Source organism: Balaenoptera physalus (assembly GCF_965194825.1).
Source record: "Balaenoptera physalus genome assembly, chromosome: 15".
Lineage (NCBI taxonomy): Eukaryota > Metazoa > Chordata > Mammalia > Artiodactyla > Balaenopteridae > Balaenoptera > Balaenoptera physalus.
The window spans coordinates 41,677,294-41,691,764 of NC_138894.1; the positions used below are offsets into that span (position 1 = coordinate 41,677,294).

The window sequence follows — 14,471 nt, forward strand, 5'->3', positions numbered from 1 at the left end:
TCTTACTCTGCCTTTACCACCCTCTTGAGTGTGTTTGGGCAAGTGAGTTAATCTCTCAGTAATGCAGTGTCTTAAACTGGAGGAAGAAAAATTCCATTCTAGAGTTGTGTTCTAGATTAGAGAAAATACGTGTAAAGCAACTAGTGTAGTATCCACTACATGTTAGGGGCTTGGTAAATTATAGCTCTTATTGCACATAGTAGGCACTTTAGAAATATATAATGATTGATATGGAGACTGCAGTGCTTTGATCTTCAAAATTAACATGATTTTTATTCAAATTTCAATAATTAACGAACAATATGTATCCTACGAAGCACTGGACTACACAAATTTCAAGTGAAATATGACTTGATCTCTGACCTTCAGAAAAGTCTCATCTAGTTGGGGAGATAAGAGGGATAGATATTAAGACTGTAGACAAATGATCTTGTTTTCCTTTTAGGTAAATGGAAAGATTTCCTTTTCCTGCCCTTTTGAAGTTAGGTGTTCATATGACTTGCTTTGGCTCATGAAACATGCATGCTAGTGATATATGTTAATTCCTGGGAAAAGCTTTAAGCACCAGTGCATAATTTGACCCAAAGCAGGTGTTGAGATGGAGTCTTTGTTAGTCTGGGTTGCTGGGTGATTACAATGAGCTACGCATCCCTACTGACCTATACTGGAAATGCAGAATGAGAAAGAAAGAAACCTGTTGTGTCAAACCACAGAGATTAGGGGTCATTTGTTATTGTAGTTTAAGGTGCCCTGTCCTGACCAAAACCACATGTAGAACAATCAGAGAACACAATCTAGGGTTGGTATCCCTTCCTTATCACAGCGGTAACAACATAACAATGAAACCAGGATAACATTCTAGGATAAGAGAGATGCAAAGAGATAGATATATCATCACTGTGTTGAAAAAGAGTTGAAAAAACACCAAACATATCATGGCTTTATAAAAAATGTTTTTCAATCAACACATACATTTAATGAGCCACCATTTATGTTCAATGCTTGATGAATTAAAAATCTGGAGAAATTTTTCCAAAAATTATAAATTGACCTGAAAACACTTCTAGTGTGCTAAAATACCTCTTTCCCAGCTCTGGAACTTCACTAACATTTTCTTTCAAGGATTCTGTAAATTAGTAATCATGTTTCAATTGCAGTCCAAAAAGGTGCACAGTAGTTTAAGACTAAAGATGCTGATATAAAAAGATTAAAACGTATTACCAGAATAGAATAGAGGCATACAATGTATTACTAAAGAAAAAAAGTTTTAAGATGAATGTAAGTCTAAAATGGAAAATATGTTTGCTTTTAAAACTTTGCACTAGCCAAACCCAGGATCCAAGTGCCATACTTTGCCCAAGTAAACAGGAATATAAGAAACGACTCATTGACCACTGGTTCCTGGCTATATGTTTCTGAGAACTCATTTGCCCCTCAATTACTGAGCCTTTCTTAATCAGTAATTTTGATTCCTTCTATCACTCATTTAAATGCCCTTCCTTCCCTGACTCATTCTATCCTCACAGGCTTTGGAAGAAGGATGTAATGTTAGCATTCACTAGGGGTTTAATGACGGCCCTCTCAAGAATTTTCATCTTCTGGCATTCATACCAAACTGGGACATGAGGATTTTGTTTTTTCGTGGTGCCTCTATTCTTTCAGACCTGAATAAAATTGTTCAAATCTGTGCTTCACTAAATACAATGCGGAGCTCCAAAAGGGGGAAAAATATCCCACTTTGCAAAGACAAAATAATGCTAAGGAATTTATTTTCAACTTTCCAAAGAAATGCATAATTCTCTTTAGAAGCTAAACTTGATTTTTTTAAGTGTAAAGTTTTTATAGAGTATAGTTTAAATCTAGAATGCTAAAACAAGTCTAAACATAGTACCAAATTAATCTTAGAGTCCACACGTTTCAATTTATTTCCCTTTAACCCTCAATAAGATTTCTATTTTTGGTTGGATTTAGTCAAGTAAGTGTTGATGTCGTCCTTTACTCAGATAATCTTTTTCTTTTCTTTTTTTTCCCCATTGAATTGCCAGTAGGTGAGAATTTGCCCATACAAACATCAATTTCTTTTTTTCACTTCCATTCACTGACAGCCTTTTTGCATTCTCTTATCTTTCCTCTTCTCACACCACCCCCATCTGCCACCCCTTTCATCTGTTGAAGCACCAAACCAAAAAGTTGTTGATTCCAAGGATGAGATTTGGACTGATTACAGGACTTTTAATACCCACTAATGGAGAAGACACCAATGATGAGGTTCCCCAAATTGGCAAGGTCAAGGAAAAGAGGGTGGAGTCAACTGGGCTGGGTGAATGGGCTCTGGAAAGCATGGATTTTGATCTCCATCCTGGCCCTGCAAAGAGACAACCCTGCCCAGGGGGCAGTCCTGTTGCCCGTTTCCCCAGAGCTCTGCTCTTGCCCCTCTGTGGGGACCGAGGTTGCCCTGCCTTTCCCCTGCTAAGAGAGGCTGCTACTGCAGCCCATGTTCTTTCCAGACTCCTTTGCTTCTGTCTTCCCATTGGCTCCCCCTTTTATCCCTGAGGGTCCAGATTCCCTACCCCAGGCCCCTCGCTTCTCAGATGCCACCCTGGCCACAGCCTTGCTTAACCCGCAGTCCAGAGTTGGGAAGTGCAGCCCCTGCCTCTCTGTGTCAACCTTCCTAAGCCTCTTCCTGGAGTTGGGAACACGCTTTACTTAGGTACCACTGTCTCTGGTGAAACCACGCTCGGGGATGGATGAGGGAAGCCATCTGATTCACACTGAAGTGCAAATGGGATTCTGAGACTCCTCAGGAGATGCGTGTAGCCCTGGCAGGAGGCAGCGAGCAGCCTGAGGTCTGGGTCATGGTCTTGAGGTTACGGGGTCGTGGTCCTGAGGTTACGGGGTTGTGGTGGTGGTGGGCTTTGGATCCGCCTGGCTCTGGTCTTGTTTCCACTGACCATCACCTTCTGACCTTCTTTCTTCTCTACACCATTAAGGAGTCTTCTAGTGAAGTTCCTTTGTTCACAGGAATTATTTCCAAGTGGCTGGGGAGGAGAAGTAAAAGGAATAAACTAGCAAACAAATTTCCCAATCTCCTGAATTTTTCTCCCAAGCTTATGAAAAGATAAATTGAAATACAAATGAAATCTACTTGTTCGGAAAATCATGACTGCATCTATCATCTTTAATTTTAATATTTAAATTGCCTTACACATACTCTATGCTTTTTTTCTTAAGTAGCAAAATTGTGGCTCAACCAGGGACTGGCTTAGCTATGAAACTATGAAACACTATAAAAGGACAGTGTAAAGTGCTCTTCTGGTGGCCCTTTTAGCCATGTGCAGGCCCCAGGTTAGCTAAAGTTGGAGAAAATGGAAATGTTGACATTTCTTTAAACAATAAAAATTACAAGTGATTGCTAAAGTGCCACAAGCTGACATTTACGGAGATTGTTCACCGATTATATATATGAAATATCATAAGTAATTAGTTCATGGCAATTATCTGCCCCTTGTTATTTTGCTTTTAGAATATTTTTAAAGCTTAGGTTACTAAAATTTCAAATAATCCGGGGCTGTGCTGTCATGGGTCTTTACCCAGATGAATCGTGGTCTCTTGTAAACTGTCCTATGATCTGATTTCCATTGGGATAGCAGTTGTAAAAGGCCAGGGATTTTTGATGGATTTACACATATACTGTTCCAGTTAAGTTACCAAGGTTGACTTAACAGCCCTTTTCATCGGAGTCTTAAATACACTTGCCACCCAGTCTATTCCTACCATAGTCGAGGGGCTGGATGATGAGATTAAAAGGGGCTTGAGGTGGGGCCAGGAGGATTCTGCCTCTGTGAAATTTCCAATGTGAATTCCTTCTGCCGTCGGTGGTCTCAGTTAACTAGCTTGGTGGCATTTGTTGCTGGAAAGCGGACTTAAAGATATGTCAACACGGAGGCCGGTGCTGGAGCATTTTTCTTCTGGAAAGCCTCTTTCTGCTGATACCTTTCTGCAAGGAAGAGACGCTTGGGAATAAAGCTGGCAACTGGAATTTGGTTGTCCTGGAAGACATCGAAGCAGGGCAGCCTAGATCCTCCAGTTTGGTCTCTCTCCACTTCCCAAACCCAAAAGGAGATGGGCTGGCTTTCTTACGATTTGCTCAGCTCAGGCTAGAATCTTTACAAACACATATTAATGACACACCATTACTGGCTACATTTTCAATGAAGTTTAAATAGTCTGAGTTATGAAGATTAGCGAGAAATGCATGGATAATAAAGGTAAATGAGATTCATATTTAATTCCATAACTCTAAACGACTGGTTTGATTGTCTCATTCACTTGGCAAACAATTTCGCTTCTAAATGTTATTTCAGCCACAGATATAATTTCTTTAACACAGCAGAAAGGAGGAGATTAAAATATGAGAGAGAGGCAGCACTTGCCTTAGACTGATTAATAGGCTCTGGCTGGTCCCCTGCCGCCATGCTTTAAAGCATCAAGACAAGCTTTGCTATTCCGGTCTATATATAATGATACTTACTGGGTGCCAGGAAAACCTCTTTGATTAGTCATACTAAACCGCCACTTAGGTGGTGTGCATGCGATGAACCTACACTCTATTTCCTTAATAAAGTCATAAATTTGGGGGCTCTTAGAAACAACATTCTTTTCTTTAAGGAGGTAGGAGGGGTAAGTTCACTGAGCGTTCTCTCACCCTTAACCTGCCATTCTCTCCCTAGCCCATTGGCTGTATGGGCCAAATCATAGACCAATTGGAATAAAAAAAAAAAAATCTATGGAATTTCATCCGTAGGACCTGATGAGGCCAATGATTCAGACTAAATAAGCCACCTTTGCAATGATAGCAGAAAGGGACGTGAAGGGTAGAGGGGCTTCGACATTTATCATAAGTTTTACTTAAGTTTTGCTGACATCACAGACACAGGGACCATTCCTTATTGCTTAGAGTCAGAAAGCGTGATGATGGTTTTCTAGAAATACAAAATGGTACGAGCGCACTGAGGTCTAATTCCCACCTTAAGGGAACCTCTAAATAATCTCACTTGTATTACTGAGGAATGCTTTTCTAAGGACTCTAGGAAGAAAATGCCTTTCCAGTTAGCGTCTAATCCTCAAAGTAAAACAAGTGAGTGAGTTGGCTTTTTCAATCACTCCACCCCCTCTCCTGTTTCTCTCCACGAAATGTTCCCATCAAGAGTATCTTTTCCTCCCATTTGGCATCTCTGAGAACAAAACCTCAGCTCTGAGTAATCATGACGTGCAAATAGAGCTTTGAACTCACTATGAGTATGGGAAACCGGGAGAACTATAAAGTACTCCTCAACCCCATGGTCGAAAACGACAGCATTCTTTAAAACTCCGCATGAAATTCAATCTAATTCTTCCTTTCTCAGATTACAGGATCCTTGGTGTAAAATATTACATTTTTTAGCAAAAGTGCAGAGTCAATCTATCATAGTGCACCTCCAGGAGAGATTTATTACAGATCACTTTCTAAAAATGGTGTGTTCACTCTGCATATGTAGGCCATATTCATCTTATTATTATCCAGTTGAAAAATCCCCACTGTATGCAACGCCTGAGAAATAAGAGTGGGCAAGCCTACAGAATATGACACTTATGCTAATCTGTGCCCTGCTGTGGAAAAACATACACAAGGATTCCATTACCGCGTTCATTAGGCTGCAGCACACTCCATCCTGAATGGGGATTATGAACCACAATAGACCAAAAGCAGTTGATTGAGCCCACTTAGCCAAATCGCTCTGACATTGGCCAAATACGTTGGCACCGTGAAGAGCATCAGCTCAGACTTTGCAGAGGATGTTACTTGTTGAAAGTTTGTTCTTCCCTGAGACTGTCACATAAGTCAGCTCGTGGCATATGCCGTTAGCTCAGATGGTGAAAGCCGGAACCTGCATTATATTCATGATTGGAATCTGGAAGAACTATTTGAGAGGTAAAACCCAACTCTGTCCGTGCACCTGTTGTGTGGGGCCTCTTACCCTCCCCATCCACACCTCTTTCCTGATTATATTCAGAGCATGAGTTGTGTGCTGATAAAATTGTGGAGCTAGCAAAGAAATTAGAGTCAGATGGAAATGCCAGTTCAGTGATCAGCTTGCCCCAGTCTCCTCTCTCTGGTTTTCTGGGCTACTGGACGCAGTTGCTGCCTATGAGCCCCGATCTTTCTGCAGGGGCAGAAATATTTGTCACTGGTGAGCTAAAAATATTTTAAAATATTGTCAGAAATAATCAAGAAAGGAAGACAAGTTACTGCTCAGGAGATGTTATGGAATCTGGCTATGTAAGCAGAGGAAAAAGATTTAAATCAAGTCCATGTATGTCATTAAGAAGATAATAATAAAAACCTTCTGTGTGAAACAGGCTTTCAGCCTTGGGTTGAAACTTTTATCTAGGTTTTTCTTTTTCAGTTCGGGACTTTACCAGGAAGTTGTTAAGAGTAGTTGTACCCAACACCTTGATTTATATCATTGATGTGTTTCTGAAAAGCTACAGAAAAATCAAAGTTTGTTTTTGTTTTTGAATCTCCTATGTGCTCCAGGGAGGTTCTTTTGGCCAAAGTAACTCAGCCCTGAATCCTTACTTGTGTGTAAAGGGAAGGATATAATCTTATGCTTGAAAATGCAAATAATAACTGCTGAGTTTATTATCTGTCTGCTATGTTCCAAGTTTACCTTACTGGGCTTTCCACAAGTGGAACTGTTGAACTGAAATGACCACGGCTTTTTCCCCCCCTCTTGAGAAAGTGGAAATGTGGAAGGATGGCGAGCCTCATTTTTCTTCGCATGCTTAGGGTTGCGTCATATGTTTTGGAAAGGCATAACTAACCTCTTGAGCTTTCTAATCACAGACCCCAACAATACCCTCTTATGATGCCCATAAATCCAGGGGAGGACATATGGATGGTACCTGGGCACCCTGCCTGCTTCCACAGCAGAGCGGGGCCATCCCTGAGAAGCCGCGGCTGCCGCTGTGCTCCTGATGCTGTTACCATTTTGGAAGTCTGTCCCGCACTTGACCCCTCCAGCAGCTCTCAGACAGAACCAGACACATGTGGACAGTGGAAAAGAAGAACTCCGGGAGAGGTTCTGGCATTTTCCTCTTCCACGGGATGCAGTTCCGCAGCCCCGCTTTTCTAGACCATCTTCTTCATGGAGTCCTGCCCTGCATCTTCCTGCTCCCTGAGATACCGGGACGCATCAAACAGGTTGAAGGAGGCTGTTTGCTTGCCAGGGGAGCATGGCCCTTTGCACTGCGATTGTAATACAATCTTTCCTCTCTGGGGCTGCGAATGCTACAGTGCAAAACCGTGTTTGAAAACCTCTTTTATCATTCATCGTCTCCAGACTGAAATCATTTTTGACAACCTCTGCAGAAAACAAGCAGCTTTCTGGCTACTGGCGAGTCGATTAAAGGGAGGAAACACATGTTCACCGTCAGACGAAGCCCCTGGAGAAAGCATTGACAACCTTTTAACCCGCTTTCCCAGGGAAAGGGCCCAAATGTTTCTCTGGAACAAAATCACCACATTGCATTAAGCATCTTTTCATTTCATGTATCTTTTAATTTCTTCCTAAAATGAGACACGTAAAAATAATAATCCCCAGCACCTCCATTTTTATTTTGGATGTGAACACAGCTGTTTTATACCCTCCCCGGGAAGACAGGGAAAAGAGTATCATTAACGAAGGTCTTTTATGAACTAACCCCTCTCTTTTATTTTTTTTCACTGTCTGACCACAGTTTAAATACCAGCACACTGACAAGTTCACTCACCTCATATAGTGACTCCTCAAAACCAGCCAAGAAGCCACAGGAGTGAGATTTTCTGAACAGTAGGAAGGCCTGACTAGACGAAATTATTAACAAACTGAGAATAAGACTGGACCATGGAAACATTTGTGCATTTCAAGATCCTGATCCAGAGATACCCATCCATTACTTCTGCATATGTTGTCAAGCAGAGTTATTTCCATAGGACGGAATGAGAAGCAACCAGAGCGAGAGATGGAAGGTTCCGTACACAGTTGAACACAAGTGCTAGGTATGTGGGTTTGCTTCTAAAAAAAAAAAAAAAAAAAAAAGTAATAGCTGTTTTAAAATGCCAGCCCTGTAAGTCCTGTAATCATCACAATTACAAAAGTCTCTAGCACTCAGTTCCTTAACCTATAACCTTAGTATTTTTTTACCCCAGTATCACTGGTCTGGGTGGTTTGGTCTATTATGAGAAAATGATCTCCCTCACCCCTTCCCTCCTCAAAATTGCATATTTGCTTTTACAGCCAAAAGGCAGGGTGGGAGGTGGGGGTTAGGGGGACCAGCTTTAAAGTTGCTGCCTGGGAGGTTGGCTGGGAGAGGAGGCCACGTGGGAACTGCCAGGAGCATGGAGGTGTCTCAGATGAAAGACAGAGAGGGGCAGCTCTACCCATGTGAACTGACACATGCGCCTCGTCTCTGCCATATTTTACCAGACCTCTTTGGTTTTGTTGTTGTTGTTATTAACTGCTTTCAAATTGATTTGTATTTATTTAATTATTTTTAAAATTAAGGTGAAATTTGAATAATATAAAATGAATATTTCAGAGTGAACAACTTAATGACATTTAGTACAATTCACAATGTTGGGTAACAGCCACCTCTATCTAGTTCCAACATTTTCATCACCCCCCCCCCCCAAAAATTTTGTATTCATTACACAGTTAATCCCCATTTCTCCCATCTCTCAGCCCCTGGCAACCACCAATTCACTTTCTATTTCTATGAATTTACCTGTTCTGGATATTTTTCTATGAATAGAATCATACAACATGTAACTCTTTGTGTCCAGCTTCTTTCACTTAGTGTGATATTTTTGAGGTTCATTCACATTGTAGCTTTCATAAGTTACATAAGCTTCATCGTTTTTATAGCTGAATTAATATTCCATTTTATGTATATACAATAATTTGTTTATCCCTTCATACGTTAATGAACATTTGGGCTGGCTACTGTGAATAGTGTTGCTATGAATTTTCATGTACATATATTTGAGAACAAATTGAAAATAGGTGTCTTCAATGCTTTGGGGGAGATACCTAGGAGTAGAATCTCTAGGTCATATGGTAATTCTATGTCTCAGTTTGTGAGGAACTGCCAAACTGTTTTCTACAGTGGCTGAGCCATTTTATATTCCCACCAGCAATGCACAGTTTCCTAGAGGACACGAAGCGGTATCTTGCCGTGGTTTTGATTTACATTTTCCTAATGACTAATGATGGTGAGCATCTTTTCATGTGCCTGTTGGCCACTTGTATATTTTCTTTGGAGAAATGTCTATTCAAGTGCTTTGCCCATTTACAAATCATTTGTCTTTCTGTTGTTGAGTTATGAGAGTTACTTATATTTTCTGGATACTAGGACTCTTATCAGATACATGATTTGTACATATTTTCTTCCATATTGCAGGTTGTCTTTTCACTTTCTTGATAATGTCCATTGATGCATAAAATTATTAATTTTGAGTAAGTCCAACTTAACTATTTTTATTCCTGCTTTGGAGGTGTCATACCTAAGAATACATTGCCATAGTCAAGGTTTTGAAATTTTATCCCTATAGTTTATTCTAAGAGTTTGATCATTTTAGCTCTTCTATTTAGATCTTTGATCCATTTTGAATTAAGTTCTGTATATGGTGTGAGGTGGGGGTCCACCTTCATTCTATTGCATGTGGATATCTAGCTGTCCCAGCACACTTTGTAGAAAATTCTATTGTTTCCCTATTGAATGGTTTTGGCACTCTTGTTGAAAAGCAATTGACCATAGATGTACAGAGTCTCAATTCTATTCCATTGGTCTATATGTCTATCCTTATGCCAGTACCATACTTTTTTGATCACTGTAGCTTTGTAATAAGTTTTGAAATTCAGAAATGTGAGTCCTCCAACTTTCTATTAACTTTCTTGTTGAGTGTATCATAATGAGCCTATAATTCAGGCCCAGATCTTTCACTCCTTCTCTGCTTCCCTTCCCTTTCAGTTTTAGACCTGAAACTCAAATACATCTCCAAACACATTATCTTTAGCATATCATTAAAAAAAAATCCTTGACCCTTTAAAATCTTACAACCAACCAGCAGTTCTTCATTAGAGATTCTTTCTGTGTTCTCATCATTCTAAAACGTTATTTGCCAAGAAGTGACTTCAAGAGCAGTTGACTTTCTGTTACTTGATAAGTGTGTGCCCTAATTTTTTTCTAACATTACTCTTGAATTGTTTCCCTGAATGTCTTCAAAGACACATTACTGGTGTTGGTCACTAGGAACCTGTATATATACTGATGGCTGTTTGGAGAATGAACTATGTTGTAATATTTCTACTATAATATTACCTTCTGCTCTCCCTTCTGTCAGACAAATTGGGTATATCCCAGTTTCTAAGCTGAGCTTAGTAAAAGGTTCCTGGCTATATATCACACCAAGTCCTGTAAATATGTGACATGCGTACACCTCTGTGTTCTGGGTCTCCACTTGACTTTGTATGGACAGACCTGAAGGGGGTCTTGTCTTTATTTCTGTCAGGTCATTTGTGTCTCCAGAATTTACATACTCCTCCACCTAGAAAGGCACTGAGGGGCAACGTTTTATCTTGCATACATTGATGATGACTGAAATTACTCATAAAAGGTAAACCTCTTCCATAGTGAAAAATCGCGTTAAATAAAGGCTTAAAACACTGCTTGAGAGAAGTAGCATATTGGTTTGAGGGAAAAACAGAATAACTTTGACCACATAGAATACTCTAAGCAGAAGTAACATTATATCATCCAATCCCTGGTTTCACCCAAGGAAATGGGGACCAGAAAACTGGAGTATTCTGTGCCCTCCATAACTGTGTTAGTTGGTGAACATACAATGTTTTCGATGAGAGACAGATCAAAGAGAAAGTCAGTTCAGAGGGAGCACCCAAGAATTCAAATCCCTGCAGTGAAATGACTGGGTTAAACCTTAGCAGAGGTTAGCTTGGCAAATGAAGAAGAGATGGCCCACTGCAAGAGATGGCCTACAGGGCCAGTACACTGGAGGATTTGGACCCAATTCCAAACTCGGTGATGCTGAGTGAGGTCTGGTGGCTGGAGCTTCTCTTGATTCTTTTTAGAAAAACCACCTAGTAAGTGAAATTTGATAAAGTGGCAAAGGTTGGAAGAGAGGCCAAAGTGATGGGAAAGGCCTTTATGAGGGTATGCTTGGACTTTGGGTGAACTTATTTTTTTCTCCCTAGCTTTTTGAAAAATAAAATGTCATTTTTATGATAACATAACAATGGCTATTGGCTAAGTATTTACTATATGCTAAAAACTGTGCTTGGTTCCTGAAAACTACTATAAAAACTATGACGATATATTAATCCCCATGCTACAGATGAGGCAACTAAGGTAGAGATTAGGACAGTTGTCCAAGAAAACACAGCTTATAAGTGGTAAAGCCATCTTTGGGGACTAATATAAGTAATATATGCTCATGGTAGAAAAAATGGAAAATGGAGAAAAAGTATAAAGATGGAAATAAAAATCAACCATAATGTCACCATTCATAAATAACCCAAATTATCTCTTTTGACCAAAATGGGTTTGCATTGAGCTCCAGAGTGTCTAAGCTGTAGATAAGATCTGTGTGCAGCAGTCTCATGGTTATGCCTGGGAGTCTGTGCTATTTTGTTTCTTCTTTTCTGTTCTCAATTTTTCCTTTTCCTTCTGCCTTTCTTACCCTTCAGTCCCAGTTGTTCTCTTTATAGTACCTCCTTAACGCGGAGGCTGAAAGGAGGGTTCCCAGAGGATGGCAGGGAAGGCACTGAGCTTCTCCCTGCCTTTGCTGTACTCCAGGGTGCTTCAGAAATTCCTTCCCACCCTTGCAGTAGTCTGTCCCCAAGCTCCCTGGCCCTGGTTGGCCCTTCGATAAATGATGTGTAGGCTGTAAAAGATTAACTGACAGGGCTGGGCATGCATGTTTACAAGCAACAGACGGTGGAAGTAAACACAGCCAAACCATCTTTCATCCATAACACACAGTATTGATTCTTCTCTAGTTAAAACAGTCACAACAGTCCTTGTTGTCATGCCCTTGTTTCTCATCTTTCATATTTTAAATAGGAACCAGCTTGCCTGGTAAGAACCCAGCCATTCTCTTTCATCCCTGTCCCTTCCTCCCAGTTGAAAGATGTCACTTCTCAGGGCTCTTTTGGAGTCTTTGGCACTTTTCTGATGGGAAGATCTCCACTCTTGTCAATCTCCATTAAATCTTCAGGCTGCAGGCTTCCTTAGCCAAGCAAAGGGTGACTCATGGGCCCTGGCACTGACCCTCATCACAGTCACCATAACTGGGAGCTTGAGGCGTCCGTTCCTGTTATTCCTCCTTGTTGACTGTCATTTGAGTTAACAGCCGGACTTAACGATCTGGGAGATTTCTTCATCAGCACGAGTGCCACAGGCTCTGCCTTGTCATCCCCTTGTCCCCTGGTGGCCAAGAGAGAGCCAGCGGTCATGGGGGGAGGAGGGCAGAGTTTCTGTCCCAGGTTGGGAGCAGGAGTGGAACGCTTGGTGTCCAGCTCCTTTGGGGAATAAATGGTCCTGGGTGGAGACCCAGGAAAGGCATCTGCACCCAGATCTTTTTAGGAGACTGGAAACGATGGGCAAAAATGTGAAAAAGAAATGAGTTTCCTGTTTGATGCATAAGCAAATAGGGAGAGTCCCTGAGGAATGGGGTTATCTGCTTATGAAGGCTTCTTGGTGGTTTGGCAGGCTGGAAAGTACATTAGGAACAGAGTCATGGCATCCCTGCCACTAACTGGCTTTGTGGCCTTAAACAAACACTGAACACTTCTGGCTTTCAGTTTTCTCTTCTGTGAGAGGAAAAGATACCACCTGTGAGCAGTTTTAGCATTCCATGGAGTCCCTGGAGGATGGAGGAAAGGAAGGGAGGAGATAGAGGGCTCTGGATGCCATAATCCTCTAAACTGCAACCATTTTATGTATAATTTCTAGGCCCTGGGGATATATTGGTGAATTAAGAGAGATAAAATCCGTAACTTTAAGGAGTTTAGGTTAACATCTTAGTGAGATGTACATAAACAAACAAATGTATAATGTAATGTCAAGAAGTAGCAAGTGAAATGCAGAAAGAGAGAACTGTTTCTAAGATTGACTGCCCCTAAGAGTTGGGTATTTGGAGCCATCTCTGGGGCATGTAGAGCTCAGAGCAAATCGTATTATGTGTCCCCCTATTTCCACACCTTCCACCCAGCAGACATTTTGATAAATCAAAGAGAGACTTGAGAGCAAAACGGTAGCATATAATGATCATACAGGCTGAGCACATATGATTATAAGTGTGCAACTGATCCATCTATTTTTCCTGGGGACCAGAACAAGTGGAGATCAGTGATTTCAGACTGAAAGTATAGGAGCTTCACCGGTCTGCCTATAGATAGCTCCACTTTTTGCTAAGGACTGCCTTTCTGAGCCACTGACTTATATAAGGTCCCCAACGCTTGGCACCTGAGGCAACTACCCATATTCCATGACTGTTTATCATTGGGGTTAGATTAACAAGTTTTGATAGCTCAGGTCAAATCCATAAATTTGAGTAGAAATAGCCATGTGTATTATTATCAGGAGGCAAAATATGTTGACGATTGGAAGTGCCTTTAATTCGTGTCTCCCAATCTTCATTTTATAGCTAAAGACATCGAAGGGCACTGAAGTTGGAGGAACAAAGCCTAGATCACACAGTCGCTTGGCTCTGTTGGAGCTGAGTGACTCCAGGCCTGGGCTGCTGAGATTATGGGCACCACTCAGCTGTGGTCCTGGCTATTGGCTTATATAGCAGTTACACAAATAGTTAGAATCAAAGTGTTTTCCTAGGTGGCTGGTCTGCTAAATTATCCAACAAGAATCAGTAGTTATTCACCCAGGCTTGCATCTCTAATACTCCCCTAATTTAATTCTCTTCTGGTTATTCTCACCAGGGCTATTTGTTCCTCTTTACGATAGAATCTAAATTATGCATTCAGTCCCAGCTCATGAGTAGAACGGGGATCTGAGGCATCGAAGAATAACATGGCACTCACCTGCTACAATTGGACTATAAAGATTTTCCATTTAAATGATGCAGAAAGTAAAAAAAAAAAAAAAAGCCTCTGGATGAATCAGACACAACAGGCAGCCATGATTTCCACCTCTTCAGTTTACGGAGTTGAACCCTTTAAATATGCAAAACAAGCCCTATTGAGATTATCTGTGCTTCGAAGGCTCCTAATTTTCTCTCTAACTGAAAAAAGAGATATGGATCTGCAGGAGGAAAACGAAGGTCTACTGTAAGGGATTATATGGACTGCTGAGTTTAAATTCAGAAAACAATCCCTTGTATGTAGATGATGCTTTATGGTTTAGAGAACACTTTCACG

General features: G+C 40.9%; 1 long non-coding RNA gene across 1 annotated transcript in view; it reads left to right on the forward strand.

The window, feature by feature from the left end:
* The window catches only part of LOC309643727, a 464,905-nt gene that overhangs the window by 193,789 nt on the left and 256,645 nt on the right, over window positions 1-14,471 (forward strand). The window lies entirely within an intron of this gene.